At 54.5% G+C, this 13,739-nt stretch overlaps 4 non-coding genes and 4 pseudogenes across 4 annotated transcripts; all 8 read right to left on the bottom strand.

Annotated features, from left to right (window-relative positions):
• Nucleotides 1–3,336: 3,336 nt before the first annotated feature.
• Nucleotides 3,337–3,455, bottom strand: LOC125980264 (5S ribosomal RNA). Its single transcript, XR_007485578.1, has one exon. It is a non-coding gene; the product is annotated as a 5S ribosomal RNA (ribosomal RNA).
• An 842-nt stretch (nucleotides 3,456–4,297) lies between these two features.
• Nucleotides 4,298–4,416, bottom strand: LOC125980226 (5S ribosomal RNA; annotated as a pseudogene).
• Nucleotides 4,417–5,059: 643 nt separating this feature from the next.
• On the bottom strand, nucleotides 5,060–5,178 carry LOC125980294 (5S ribosomal RNA; annotated as a pseudogene).
• Nucleotides 5,179–5,808: 630 nt separating this feature from the next.
• LOC125980256 (5S ribosomal RNA) lies at nucleotides 5,809–5,927 on the bottom strand. The gene has a single exon (XR_007485570.1). It is a non-coding gene; the product is annotated as a 5S ribosomal RNA (ribosomal RNA).
• Nucleotides 5,928–7,853: 1,926 nt separating this feature from the next.
• On the bottom strand, nucleotides 7,854–7,972 carry LOC125980263 (5S ribosomal RNA). Its single transcript, XR_007485577.1, has one exon. It is a non-coding gene; the product is annotated as a 5S ribosomal RNA (ribosomal RNA).
• An 842-nt stretch (nucleotides 7,973–8,814) lies between these two features.
• On the bottom strand, nucleotides 8,815–8,933 carry LOC125980285 (5S ribosomal RNA; annotated as a pseudogene).
• A 646-nt stretch (nucleotides 8,934–9,579) lies between these two features.
• On the bottom strand, nucleotides 9,580–9,698 carry LOC125980232 (5S ribosomal RNA; annotated as a pseudogene).
• Nucleotides 9,699–10,329: 631 nt separating this feature from the next.
• LOC125980260 (5S ribosomal RNA) lies at nucleotides 10,330–10,448 on the bottom strand. The gene has a single exon (XR_007485574.1). It is a non-coding gene; the product is annotated as a 5S ribosomal RNA (ribosomal RNA).
• Between the last annotated feature and the right edge of the window lie 3,291 nt (nucleotides 10,449–13,739).

Here is a 13,739-nt window from a genome sequence, read left to right as displayed (position 1 = left end):
AATAGCCCCCGCCGAACGGATCGGCTGTTTATAAGCACCGCGGAGGTGGTCGCGGCGCCTCATTCGACTTCCAGCGGCCGGCGAGCTCGCGCACCCGCCCGGCACATCCGGGAGGCCGTGCGCACGAGCCAAGTGGCCGAAAATAGCCCCCGCCGAGCGGATCGGCTGTTTATAAGCACCGCGGAGGTGGTCGCGGCGCCTCATTCGACTTCCAGCGGCCGGCGAGCTCGCGCACCCGCCCGGCACATCCGGGAGGCCGTGCGCACGAGCCAAGTGGCCGAAAATAGCCCCCGCCGAGCGGATCGGCTGTTTATAAGCACCGCAGAGGTGGTCGCGGCGCCTCATTCGACTTCCGGCGGGCGGCGAGCTCGCGCACCCGCCCGGCACATCCGGGAGGCCGTGCGCACGAGCCAAGTGGCCGAAAATAGCCCCCGCCGAACGGATCGGCTGTTTATAAGCACTGCGGAGGTGGTCGCGGCGCCTCATTCGACTTCCAGCGGCCGGCGAGCTCGCGCACCCGCCCGGCACATCCGGGAGGCCGTGCGCACGAGCCAAGTGGCCGAAAATAGCCCCCGCCGATCGGATCGGCTGTTTATAAGCACCGCGGAGGTGGTCGCGGCGCCTCATTCGACTTCCAGCGGCCGGCGAGCTCGCGCACCCGCCCGGCACATCCGGGAGGCCGTGCGCACGAGCCAAGTGGCCGAAAATAGCCCCCGCCGAGCGGATCGGCTGTTTATAAGCACCGCGGAGGTGGTCGCGGCGCCTCATTCGACTTCCAGCGGCCGGCGAGCTCGCGCACCCGCCCGGCACATCCGGGAGGCCGTGCGCACGAGCCAAGTGGCCGAAAATAGCCCCCGCCGAGCGGATCGGCTGTTTATAAGCACCGCGGAGGTGGTCGGGCGCCTCATTCGACTTCCAGCGGCCGGCGAGCTCGCGCACCCGCCCGGCACATCCGGGAGGCCGTGCGCACGAGCCAAGTGGCCGAAAATAGCCCCCGCCGAGCGGATCGGCTGTTTATAAGCACCGCGGAGGTGGTCGGGCGCCTCATTCGACTTCCAGCGGCCGGCGAGCTCGCGCACCCGCCCGGCACATCCGGGAGGCCGTGCGCACGAGCCAAGTGGCCGAAAATAGCCCCCGCCGAGCGGATCGGCTGTTTATAAGCACCGCGGAGGTGGTCGCGGCGCCTCATTCGACTTCCAGCGGCCGGCGAGCTCGCGCACCCGCCCGGCACATCCGGGAGGCCGTGCGCACGAGCCAAGTGGCCGAAAATAGCCCCCGCCGAGCGGATCGGCTGTTTATAAGCACCGCGGAGGTGGTCGCGGCGCCTCATTCGACTTCCAGCGGCCGGCGAGCTCGCGCACCCGCCCGGCACATCCGGGAGGCCGTGCGCACGAGCCAAGTGGCCGAAAATAGCCCCCGCCGAGCGGATCGGCTGTTTATAAGGACCGCGGAGGTGGTCGCGGCGCCTCATTCGACTTCCAGCGGCCGGCGAGCTCGCGCACCTGCCCGGCACATCCGGGACGCCGTGCGCACGAGCCAAGTGGCCGAAAATAGCCCCCGCCGAGCGGATCGGCTGTTTATAAGCACCGCGGAGGTGGTCGCGGCGCCTCATTCGACTTCCAGCGGCCGGCGAGCTCGCGCACCCGCCCGGCACATCCGGGAGGCCGTGCGCACGAGCCAAGCGGCCGAAAATAGCCCCCGCCGAGCGGATCGGCTGTTTATAAGCACCGCAGAGGTGGTCGCGGCGCCTCATTCGACTTCCGGCGGGCGGCGAGCTCGCGCACCCGCCCGGCACATCCGGGAGGCCGTGCGCACGAGCCAAGTGGCCGAAAATAGCCCCCGCCGAACGGATCGGCTGTTTATAAGCACCGCGGAGGTGGTCGCGGCGCCTTATTCGACTTCCAGCGGCCGGCGAGCTCGCGCACCCGCCCGGCACATCCGGGAGGCCGTGCGCACGAGCCAAGCGGCCGAAAATAGCCCCCGCCGAGCGGATCGGCTGTTTATAAGCACCGCAGAGGTGGTCGCGGCGCCTCATTCGACTTCCGGCGGGCGGCGAGCTCGCGCACCCGCCCGGCACATCCGGGAGGCCGTGCGCACGAGCCAAGTGGCCGAAAATAGCCCCCGCCGAACGGATCGGCTGTTTATAAGCACCGCGGAGGTGGTCGCGGCGCCTCATTCGACTTCCAGCGGCCGGCGAGCTCGCGCACCCGCCCGGCACATCCGGGAGGCCGTGCGCACGAGCCAAGTGGCCGAAAATAGCCCCCGCCGAGCGGATCGGCTGTTTATAAGCACCGCGGAGGTGGTCGCGGCGCCTCATTCGACTTCCAGCGGCCGGCGAGCTCGCGCACCCGCCCGGCACATCCGGGAGGCCGTGCGCACGAGCCAAGTGGCCGAAAATAGCCCCCGCCGAGCGGATCGGCTGTTTATAAGCACCGCGGAGGTGGTCGCGGCGCCTCATTCGACTTCCAGCGGCCGGCGAGCTCGCGCACCCGCCCGGCACATCCGGGAGGCCGTGCGCACGAGCCAAGTGGCCGAAAATAGCCCCCGCTGAGCGGATCGGCTGTTTAAAAGCACCCCGGAGGTGGTCGCGGCGCCTCATTCGACTTCCAGCGGGCCGCGCACTCGCGCACGCCGCCCGGTTCAAATTTTCTAAGTGCAACGCACAATGAGATGCATGAGAAACGGCCTTGGTTACCATCACATTTGAAGCGATGAATACGAAGTTAAATTTTATGACTCGGTGTATAAGTCGAGGTCGATTTTTTTCGGTCGATTTTGGATCGAAAAAGGTCGACCAATACACCGGCAAATACGGTATATATACTTATTATAAATGTAGTATTTATTTATATAGATTTATTGTTTATTTATATATATAAAGGCAGATCCGCAAAAATATTTCTGACGCGTAGCCGGTCCGTGGCGCAAGAAAGGTTGGGGACCACTAGTCTAAAAGAATCTGGCCGTAACTGGAATAGGGTTCTACGCGAATGCCCAACGGAAAAGTGAAGTGCACAAAACCTGCATTTGGCTGTATCAAAATAAATTTCATGAAAAAGGTAAAAACACTACATGGAAGCGCAATATGTTGTGCTGGGTTCTTTTACAAGTAAAGACTGCTGCTTTGAGTTCACAGGGAGCCATGCTCTTTATTCACTGTACAACATAGAGGTTTTTAACTCGTGTTGTAGTTTCAGTGTCGGAGTTCAAACTAGGCTTGCAGTTTCCGAATGCCATTCGTGATGGGTGCTGTAAAAAGTTCTTGGCTTAAACGATTGAAGTGCACATAAGAAAAAAAAAAAAAAAGAGCTTGAAGTGCACATAAGAAAAAGAAAAAGCTTACAGCACCTGGTATTCCCAGGCAGTCTCCCATCCAAGTACTAACCAGGCCCGACCCTGCTTAGCTTCCGAGATCAGACGAGATCAGGCGTTCTCAGGGTAGTATGGCCGTAAGCCGTGAGGTGACCCAACATTTTGCATTTTATAGACACAATCGCCCCTGAAACTAGCGAGCAAGCCAATGAAGCCTTCAAAACTGCTTCGGCACATGGAGACCAAGCATCCTGCATTAAAAGACAAACCTTAACCACTTCGGGTTTCATTGTCTCCGATTACGCCTGGATGGGACCGGCTCGTTTCTGAGAAACAAGCTCGGTGCTCCCAATAATTCAACGTAATGGTGACTTTTATTTTTATGTGGTTTATATTTGTTTTTATTCCAGTCGTATCATTTTATTTAATCCTATTTATATATATTTATTATAAATGTAGTATTTATTTATATAGATTTATTGTTTATTTATATATATAAAGTCAGGTCCGCAAAAATATTTCTGACGCGTCGCCGGTCCGTGGCGCAAGAAAGTTTGGGGACCACTAGTCTAAAAGAATCTGGCCGTAACTGGAATAGGGTTATACGCGAATGCCCAACGGAAAAGTGAAGTGCACAAAACCTGCATTTGGCTGTATCAAAATAAATGTCATGAAAAAGGTAAAAACACTACATGGAAGCGCAATGTGTTGTCCTGGGTTCTTTTACAAGTAAAGACTGCTGCTTTGAGTTCACAGGGAGCCATGCTCTTTATTCACTGTACATAGTCTGTCCTCTAGCGGTAAAAACGTGAACTGCAATGCTATGGCTGTCGCCACACAATGTAGGTTTTAAACTCGTGTTGTAGTTTCAGTGTCGGAGTTCAAACTAGGCTTGCAGTTTCCGAATGCCATTCGTGATGGGTGCTGTAAAAAGTTCTTGGCTTAAACGATTGAAGTGCACATAAGAAAAAAAAAAAAAAAAAAAAGCTTACGGTAACTGGTATTCCCAGGCGGTCTCCCATCCAAGTACTAACCAGGCCCGATCCTGCTTAGCCTCCGAGGTCGGACGAGACCGGGCGCTCTCAGGGTAGTATTGCCGTAAGCCGTGAGACCGCTCAGAATTTTTCATTTTATAGACACAATCGCCCCTGAAACTGCCAAGCAGCGGCTTGACTTGATGGCTGTGGTAAAAGTTTCCTTTCACAATTGACGTGGGAAAAAAAAAAAAAAAAAGGCTTTCAGCACCTGGTATTCCCGGACGGTCACCCTTCCCTTTTGTTTTGTTTTTTGTTTTTTTTACAACCAGGGCCGAAACAGGCTTTCTTCCAAGGCTTTTGGTGTTTTCTGGAAACATGGCTATCATGAAAAGTTATTGACAGCTTTTTATGCGGTAGCACGAATTTGCCGTTGCGACCTGCATTTTGCTGAATCAAAATAAATGCCTTGAAAAGTTTAAAAACACTTCATGGAAGTGTTGTGTTGGGTTCTTTTACAAGTCAAGCCTGCTGCTTTGAGTTCACAGGGAGCCATGCTCACTGTACATAGTCTGCTCTCTAGCGGTAAAAACGTGAACTGCAATGCTATGGCTGTCGCCACACAATGTAGGTTTTAAACTCGTGTTGTAGTTTCAGTGTCGGAGTTCAAACTAGGCTTGCAGTTTCCGAATGCCATTCGTGATGGGTGCTGTAAAAAGTTCTTGGCTTAAACGATTGAAGTGCACATAAGAAAAAAAAAAAAAAAAAAAAAAAGCTTACGGTAACTGGTATTCCCAGGCGGTCTCCCATCCAAGTACTAACCAGGCCCGACCCTGCTTAGCCTCCGAGATCGGACGAGAGCGGGCGCTCTCAGGGTAGTATTGCCGTAAGCCGTGAGACCGCTCAGAATTTTTCATTTTATAGACACAATCGCCCCTGAAACCATGCCAAGCAGCGGCGGGACTTGATGGCTGTGGTAAAAGTTTCCTTTCACAATTGACGTGGGAAGAAAAAAAAAAAAAAGGCTTTCAGCACCTGGTATTCCCGGACGGTCACCCTTCCCTTTTGTTTTTTTTTGTTTTTTTTACAACCAGGGCCGAAACAGGCTTTCTTCCAAGGCTTTTGGTGTTTTCTGGAAACATGGCTATCATGAAAAGTTATTGACAGCTTTTTATGCGGTAGCACGAATTTGCCGTTGCGACCTGCATTTTGCTGAATCAAAATAAATGCCTTGAAAAGTTTAAAATCACTTCATGGAAGTGTTGTGTTGGGTTCTTTTACAAGTCAAGCCTGCTGCTTTGAGTTCACAGGGAGCCATGCTCACTGTACATAGTCTGCTCTCTAGCGGTAAAAAAATTAACTACAATGCTGTGGATGTCACCACATAATATAGCTTTCAAACTCGTGTTATAGTTTCAATGTCGGAGTTTAAATTAGGCTTGCTGTTTCCGGATGCCATTCGTGATGGGTGTTGTAAAAAATAGCTTCTTAAACGATTGAAGTGCACATAAGAAAAAGAAAAAGCTTACAGCACCTGGTATTCCCAGGCGGTCTCCCATCCAAGTACTAACCAGGCCCGACCCTGCTTAGCTTCTGAGATCGGACGAGATCGGGCGTTCTCAGGGTAGTATGGCCGTAAGCCGTGAGGTGACCCAACATTTTGCATTTTATAGACACAATCGCCCCTCAAACTAGCGAGCGAGCCAATGAAGCCTTCAAAACTGCTTCGGCACATGGAGACCAAGCATCCTGCATTAAAAGACAAACCTTAACCACTTCGGGTTTCATTGTCTCCGATTACGTCTGGATGGGACCGGCTCGTTTCTGAGAAACAAGCTCGGTGCTCCCAATAATTCAACGTAATGGTGACTTTTATTTTTATGTGGTTTACATTTGTTTTTATGCCAGTCGTATCATTTTATTTAATCGTATTTACCGTATTTGCCGGTGTACAGGTCGACTCGGTGTATAAGTCGACCACCTAAAATTCGACGGAAATTTACGATTTTATGATATATCCTTTGTATAAGTCGAGCTCAATTGTTGCATTATATTAAACTTCAAAATTCAATATGCGAAATTTATTGACGAAATGTGTTCAAATTCTGGGAGGCCGTGCGCATGCTGCTGTTTATAAGCACCGCGGAGGAGATCGCGGCCGGCGAGCTCGCGCACGCCGCCCGGCACCAACGGGAGGCCGGAAATAGCTCCAAGCCGAGCGGATCGGCACTTTATAAGCACCGCGGAGGTGGTCGCGGCGCCTCATTCGACTTCCAGCGGCCGGCGAGCTCGCGCACCCGCCCGGCACATCCGGGAGGCCGTGCGCACGAGCCAAGTGGCCGAAAATAGCCCCCGCCGAGCGGATCGGCTGTTTATAAGCACCGCGGAGGTGGTCGCGGCGCCTCATTCGACTTCCAGCGGCCGGCGAGCTCGCGCACCCGCCCGGCACATCCGGGAGGCCGTGCGCACGAGCCAAGTGGCCGAAAATAGCCCCCGCCGAGCGGATCGGCTGTTTATAAGCACCGCAGAGGTGGTCGCGGCGCCTCATTCGACTTCCGGCGGGCGGCGAGCTCGCGCACCCGCCCGGCACATCCGGGAGGCCGTGCGCACGAGCCAAGTGGCCGAAAATAGCCCCCGCCGAGCGGATCGGCTGTTTATAAGCACCGCGGAGGTGGTCGCGGCGCCTCATTCGACTTCCAGCGGCCGGCGAGCTCGCGCACCCGCCCGGCACATCCGGGAGGCCGTGCGCACGAGCCAAGTGGCCGAAAATAGCCCCCGCTGAGCGGATCGGCTGTTTAAAAGCACCCCGGAGGTGGTCGCGGCGCCTCATTCGACTTCCAGCGGGCCGCGCACTCGCGCACGCCGCCCGGTTCAAATTTTCTAAGTGCAACGCACAATGAGATGCATGAGAAACGGCCTTGGTTACCATCACATTTGAAGCGATGAATACGAAGTTAAATTTTATGACTCGGTGTATAAGTCGAGGTCGATTTTTTTCGGTCGATTTTGGATCGAAAAAGGTCGACCAATACACCGGCAAATACGGTATATATACTTATTATAAATGTAGTATTTATTTATATAGATTTATTGTTTATTTATATATATAAAGGCAGATCCGCAAAAATATTTCTGACGCGTAGCCGGTCCGTGGCGCAAGAAAGGTTGGGGACCACTAGTCTAAAAGAATCTGGCCGTAACTGGAATAGGGTTCTACGCGAATGCCCAACGGAAAAGTGAAGTGCACAAAACCTGCATTTGGCTGTATCAAAATAAATTTCATGAAAAAGGTAAAAACACTACATGGAAGCGCAATATGTTGTGCTGGGTTCTTTTACAAGTAAAGACTGCTGCTTTGAGTTCACAGGGAGCCATGCTCTTTATTCACTGTACAACATAGAGGTTTTTAACTCGTGTTGTAGTTTCAGTGTCGGAGTTCAAACTAGGCTTGCAGTTTCCGAATGCCATTCGTGATGGGTGCTGTAAAAAGTTCTTGGCTTAAACGATTGAAGTGCACATAAGAAAAAAAAAAAAAAAGAGCTTGAAGTGCACATAAGAAAAAGAAAAAGCTTACAGCACCTGGTATTCCCAGGCAGTCTCCCATCCAAGTACTAACCAGGCCCGACCCTGCTTAGCTTCCGAGATCAGACGAGATCAGGCGTTCTCAGGGTAGTATGGCCGTAAGCCGTGAGGTGACCCAACATTTTGCATTTTATAGACACAATCGCCCCTGAAACTAGCGAGCAAGCCAATGAAGCCTTCAAAACTGCTTCGGCACATGGAGACCAAGCATCCTGCATTAAAAGACAAACCTTAACCACTTCGGGTTTCATTGTCTCCGATTACGCCTGGATGGGACCGGCTCGTTTCTGAGAAACAAGCTCGGTGCTCCCAATAATTCAACGTAATGGTGACTTTTATTTTTATGTGGTTTATATTTGTTTTTATTCCAGTCGTATCATTTTATTTAATCCTATTTATATATATTTATTATAAATGTAGTATTTATTTATATAGATTTATTGTTTATTTATATATATAAAGTCAGGTCCGCAAAAATATTTCTGACGCGTCGCCGGTCCGTGGCGCAAGAAAGTTTGGGGACCACTAGTCTAAAAGAATCTGGCCGTAACTGGAATAGGGTTATACGCGAATGCCCAACGGAAAAGTGAAGTGCACAAAACCTGCATTTGGCTGTATCAAAATAAATGTCATGAAAAAGGTAAAAACACTACATGGAAGCGCAATGTGTTGTCCTGGGTTCTTTTACAAGTAAAGACTGCTGCTTTGAGTTCACAGGGAGCCATGCTCTTTATTCACTGTACATAGTCTGTCCTCTAGCGGTAAAAACGTGAACTGCAATGCTATGGCTGTCGCCACACAATGTAGGTTTTAAACTCGTGTTGTAGTTTCAGTGTCGGAGTTCAAACTAGGCTTGCAGTTTCCGAATGCCATTCGTGATGGGTGCTGTAAAAAGTTCTTGGCTTAAACGATTGAAGTGCACATAAGAAAAAAAAATAATAAAAAAAGCTTACGGTAACTGGTATTCCCAGGCGGTCTCCCATCCAAGTACTAACCAGGCCCGACCCTGCTTAGCCTCCGAGGTCGGACGAGACCGGGCGCTCTCAGGGTAGTATTGCCGTAAGCCGTGAGACCGCTCAGAATTTTTCATTTTATAGACACAATCGCCCCTGAAACTGCCAAGCAGCGGCTTGACTTGATGGCTGTGGTAAAAGTTTCCTTTCACAATTGACGTGGGAAAAAAAAAAAAAAAAAGGCTTTCAGCACCTGGTATTCCCGGACGGTCACCCTTCCCTTTTGTTTTTTTTTTTTGTTTTTTTTTACAACCAGGGCCGAAACAGGCTTTCTTCCAAGGCTTTTGGTGTTTTCTGGAAACATGGCTATCATGAAAAGTTATTGACAGCTTTTTATGCGGTAGCACGAATTTGCCGTTGCGACCTGCATTTTGCTGAATCAAAATAAATGCCTTGAAAAGTTTAAAAACACTTCATGGAAGTGTTGTGTTGGGTTCTTTTACAAGTCAAGCCTGCTGCTTTGAGTTCACAGGGAGCCATGCTCACTGTACATAGTCTGCTCTCTAGCGGTAAAAACGTGAACTGCAATGCTATGGCTGTCGCCACACAATGTAGGTTTTAAACTCGTGTTGTAGTTTCAGTGTCGGAGTTCAAACTAGGCTTGCAGTTTCCGAATGCCATTCGTGATGGGTGCTGTAAAAAGTTCTTGGCTTAAACGATTGAAGTGCACATAATAAAAAAAAAAAAAAAAAAAAAAAAGCTTACGGTAACTGGTATTCCCAGGCGGTCTCCCATCCAAGTACTAACCAGGCCCGACCCTGCTTAGCCTCCGAGATCGGACGACAGCGGGCGCTCTCAGGGTAGTATTGCCGTAAGCCGTGAGACCGCTCAGAATTTTTCATTTTATAGACACAATCGCCCCTGAAACCATGCCAAGCAGCGGCGGGACTTGATGGCTGTGGTAAAAGTTTCCTTTCACAATTGACGTGGGAAGAAAAAAAAAAAAAAGGCTTTCAGCACCTGGTATTCCCGGACGGTCACCCTTCCCTTTTGTTTTTTTTTTGTTTTTTTTACAACCAGGGCCGAAACAGGCTTTCTTCCAAGGCTTTTGGTGTTTTCTGGAAACATGGCTATCATGAAAAGTTATTGACAGCTTTTTATGCGGTAGCACGAATTTGCCGTTGCGACCTGCATTTTGCTGAATCAAAATAAATGCCTTGAAAAGTTTAAAATCACTTCATGGAAGTGTTGTGTTGGGTTCTTTTACAAGTCAAGCCTGCTGCTTTGAGTTCACAGGGAGCCATGCTCACTGTACATAGTCTGCTCTCTAGCGGTAAAAAAATTAACTACAATGCTGTGGATGTCACCACATAATATAGCTTTCAAACTCGTGTTATAGTTTCAATGTCGGAGTTTAAATTAGGCTTGCTGTTTCCGGATGCCATTCGTGATGGGTGTTGTAAAAAATAGCTTCTTAAATGATTGAAGTGCACATAAGAAAAAGAAAAAGCTTACAGCACCTGGTATTCCCAGGCGGTCTCCCATCCAAGTACTAACCAGGCGCGACCCTGCTTAGCTTCCGAGATCGGACGAGATCGGGCGTTCTCAGGGTAGTATGGCCGTAAGCCGTGAGGTGACCCAACATTTTGCATTTTATAGACACAATCGCCCCTCAAACTAGCGAGCGAGCCAATGAAGCCTTCAAAACTGCTTCGGCACATGGAGACCAAGCATCCTGCATTAAAAGACAAACCTTAACCACTTCGGGTTTCATTGTCTCCGATTACGTCTGGATGGGACCGGCTCGTTTCTGAGAAACAAGCTCGGTGCTCCCAATAATTCAACGTAATGGTGACTTTTATTTTTATGTGGTTTACATTTGTTTTTATGCCAGTCGTATCATTTTATTTAATCGTATTTACCGTATTTGCCGGTGTACAGGTCGACTCGGTGTATAAGTCGACCACCTAAAATTCGACGGAAATTTACGATTTTATGATATATCCTTTGTATAAGTCGAGCTCAATTGTTGCATTATATTAAACTTCAAAATTCAATATGCGAAATTTATTGACGAAATGTGTTCAAATTCTGGGAGGCCGTGCGCATGCTGCTGTTTATAAGCACCGCGGAGGAGATCGCGGCCGGCGAGCTCGCGCACGCCGCCCGGCACCAACGGGAGGCCGGAAATAGCTCCAAGCCGAGCGGATCGGCACTTTATAAGCACCGCGGAGGTGGTCGCGGCGCCTCATTCGACTTCCAGCGGCCGGCGAGCTCGCGCACCCGCCCGGCACATCCGGGAGGCCGTGCGCACGAGCCAAGTGGCCGAAAATAGCCCCCGCCGAGCGGATCGGCTGTTTATAAGCACCGCGGAGGTGGTCGCGGCGCCTCATTCGACTTCCAGCGGCCGGCGAGCTCGCGCACCCGCCCGGCACATCCGGGAGGCCGTGCGCACGAGCCAAGTGGCCGAAAATAGCCCCCGCCGAGCGGATCGGCTGTTTATAAGCACCGCAGAGGTGGTCGCGGGGCCTCATTCGACTTCCGGCGGGCGGCGAGCTCGCGCACCCGCCCGGCACATCCGGGAGGCCGTGCGCACGAGCCAAGTGGCCGAAAATAGCCCCCGCCGAACGGATCGGCTGTTTATAAGCACCGCGGAGGTGGTCGCGGCGCCTCATTCGACTTCCAGCGGCCGGCGAGCTCGCGCACCCGCCCGGCACATCCGGGAGGCCGTGCGCACGAGCCAAGTGGCCGAAAATAGCCCCCGCCGAGCGGATCGGCTGTTTATAAGCACCGCGGAGGTGGTCGCGGCGCCTCATTCGACTTCCAGCGGCCGGCGAGCTCGCGCACCCGCCCGGCACATCCGGGAGGCCGTGCGCACGAGCCAAGTGGCCGAAAATAGCCCCCGCCGAGCGGATCGGCTGTTTATAAGCACCGCAGAGGTGGTCGCGGCGCCTCATTCGACTTCCGGCGGGCGGCGAGCTCGCGCACCCGCCCGGCACATCCGGGAGGCCGTGCGCACGAGCCAAGTGGCCGAAAATAGCCCCCGCCGAACGGATCGGCTGTTTATAAGCACTGCGGAGGTGGTCGCGGCGCCTCATTCGACTTCCAGCGGCCGGCGAGCTCGCGCACCCGCCCGGCACATCCGGGAGGCCGTGCGCACGAGCCAAGTGGCCGAAAATAGCCCCCGCCGAGCGGATCGGCTGTTTATAAGCACCGCGGAGGTGGTCGCGGCGCCTCATTCGACTTCCAGCGGCCGGCGAGCTCGCGCACCCGCCCGGCACATCCGGGAGGCCGTGCGCACGAGCCAAGTGGCCGAAAATAGCCCCCGCCGATCGGATCGGCTGTTTATAAGCACCGCGGAGGTGGTCGCGGCGCCTCATTCGACTTCCAGCGGCCGGCGAGCTCGCGCACCCGCCCGGCACATCCGGGAGGCCGTGCGCACGAGCCAAGTGGCCGAAAATAGCCCCCGCCGAGCGGATCGGCTGTTTATAAGCACCGCGGAGGTGGTCGCGGCGCCTCATTCGACTTCCAGCGGCCGGCGAGCTCGCGCACCCGCCCGGCACATCCGGGAGGCCGTGCGCACGAGCCAAGTGGCCGAAAATAGCCCCCGCCGAGCGGATCGGCTGTTTATAAGCACCGCGGAGGTGGTCGGGCGCCTCATTCGACTTCCAGCGGCCGGCGAGCTCGCGCACCCGCCCGGCACATCCGGGAGGCCGTGCGCACGAGCCAAGTGGCCGAAAATAGCCCCCGCCGAGCGGATCGGCTGTTTATAAGCACCGCGGAGGTGGTCGCGGCGCCTCATTCGACTTCCAGCGGCCGGCGAGCTCGCGCACCCGCCCGGCACATCCGGGAGGCCGTGCGCACGAGCCAAGTGGCCGAAAATAGCCCCCGCCGAGCGGATCGGCTGTTTATAAGCACCGCGGAGGTCGTCGCGGCGCCTCATTCGAATTCCAGCGGCCGGCCAGCTCGCGCACCCGCCCGGCACATCCGGGAGGCCGTGCGCACGAGCCAAGTGGCCGAAAATAGCCCCCGCCGAGCGGATCGGCTGTTTATAAGCACCGCGGAGGTGGTCGCGGCGCCTCATTCGACTTCCAGCGGCCGGCGAGCTCGCGCACCCGCCCGGCACATCCGGGAGGCCGTGCGCACGAGCCAAGTGGCCGAAAATAGCCCCCGCCGAGCGGATCGGCTGTTTATAAGCACCGCGGAGGTGGTTGCGGCGCCTCATTCGACTTCCAGCGGCCGGCGAGCTCGCGCACCCGCCCGGCACATCCGGGAGGCCGTGCGCACGAGCCAAGTGGCCGAAAATAGCCCCCGCCGAGCGGATCGGCTGTTTATAAGCACCGCGGAGGTGGTCGCGGCGCCTCATTCGACTTAAAGCGGCCGGCGAGCTCGCGCACCCGCCCGGCACATCCGGTAGGCCGTGCGCACGAGCCAAGTGGCCGAAAATAGCCCCCGCCGAGCGGATCGGCTGTTTATAAGCACCGCGGAGGTGGTCGCGGCGCCTCATTCGACTTCCAGCGGCCGGCGAGCTCGCGCACCCGCCCGGCACATCCGGGAGGCCGTGCGCACGAGCCAAGTGGCCGAAAATAGCCCCCGCCGAGCGGATCGGCTGTTTATAAGCACCGCGGAGGTGGTCGCGGCGCCTAATTCGACTTCCAGCGGCCGGCGAGCTCGCGCACCCGCCCCGCACATCCGGGAGGCCGTGCGCACGAGCCAAGTGGCCGAAAATAGCCCCCGCCGAGCGGATCGGCTGTTTATAAGCACCGCGGAGGTGGTCGCGGCGCCTAATTCGACTTCCAGCGGCCGGCGAGCTCGCGCACCCGCCCGGCACATCCGGGAGGCCGTGCGCACGAGCCAAGTGGCCGAAAATAGCCCCCGCCGAGCGGATCGGCTGTTTATAAGCACCGCGGAGGTGGTC

This window comes from Syngnathus scovelli, chromosome 13 (genome assembly GCF_024217435.2).
Source record: "Syngnathus scovelli strain Florida chromosome 13, RoL_Ssco_1.2, whole genome shotgun sequence".
NCBI lineage: Eukaryota > Metazoa > Chordata > Actinopteri > Syngnathiformes > Syngnathidae > Syngnathus > Syngnathus scovelli.
The sequence above is the reverse complement of the archived record's forward strand: the minus strand, read 5'-3'. Positions and strand labels throughout refer to the sequence as shown.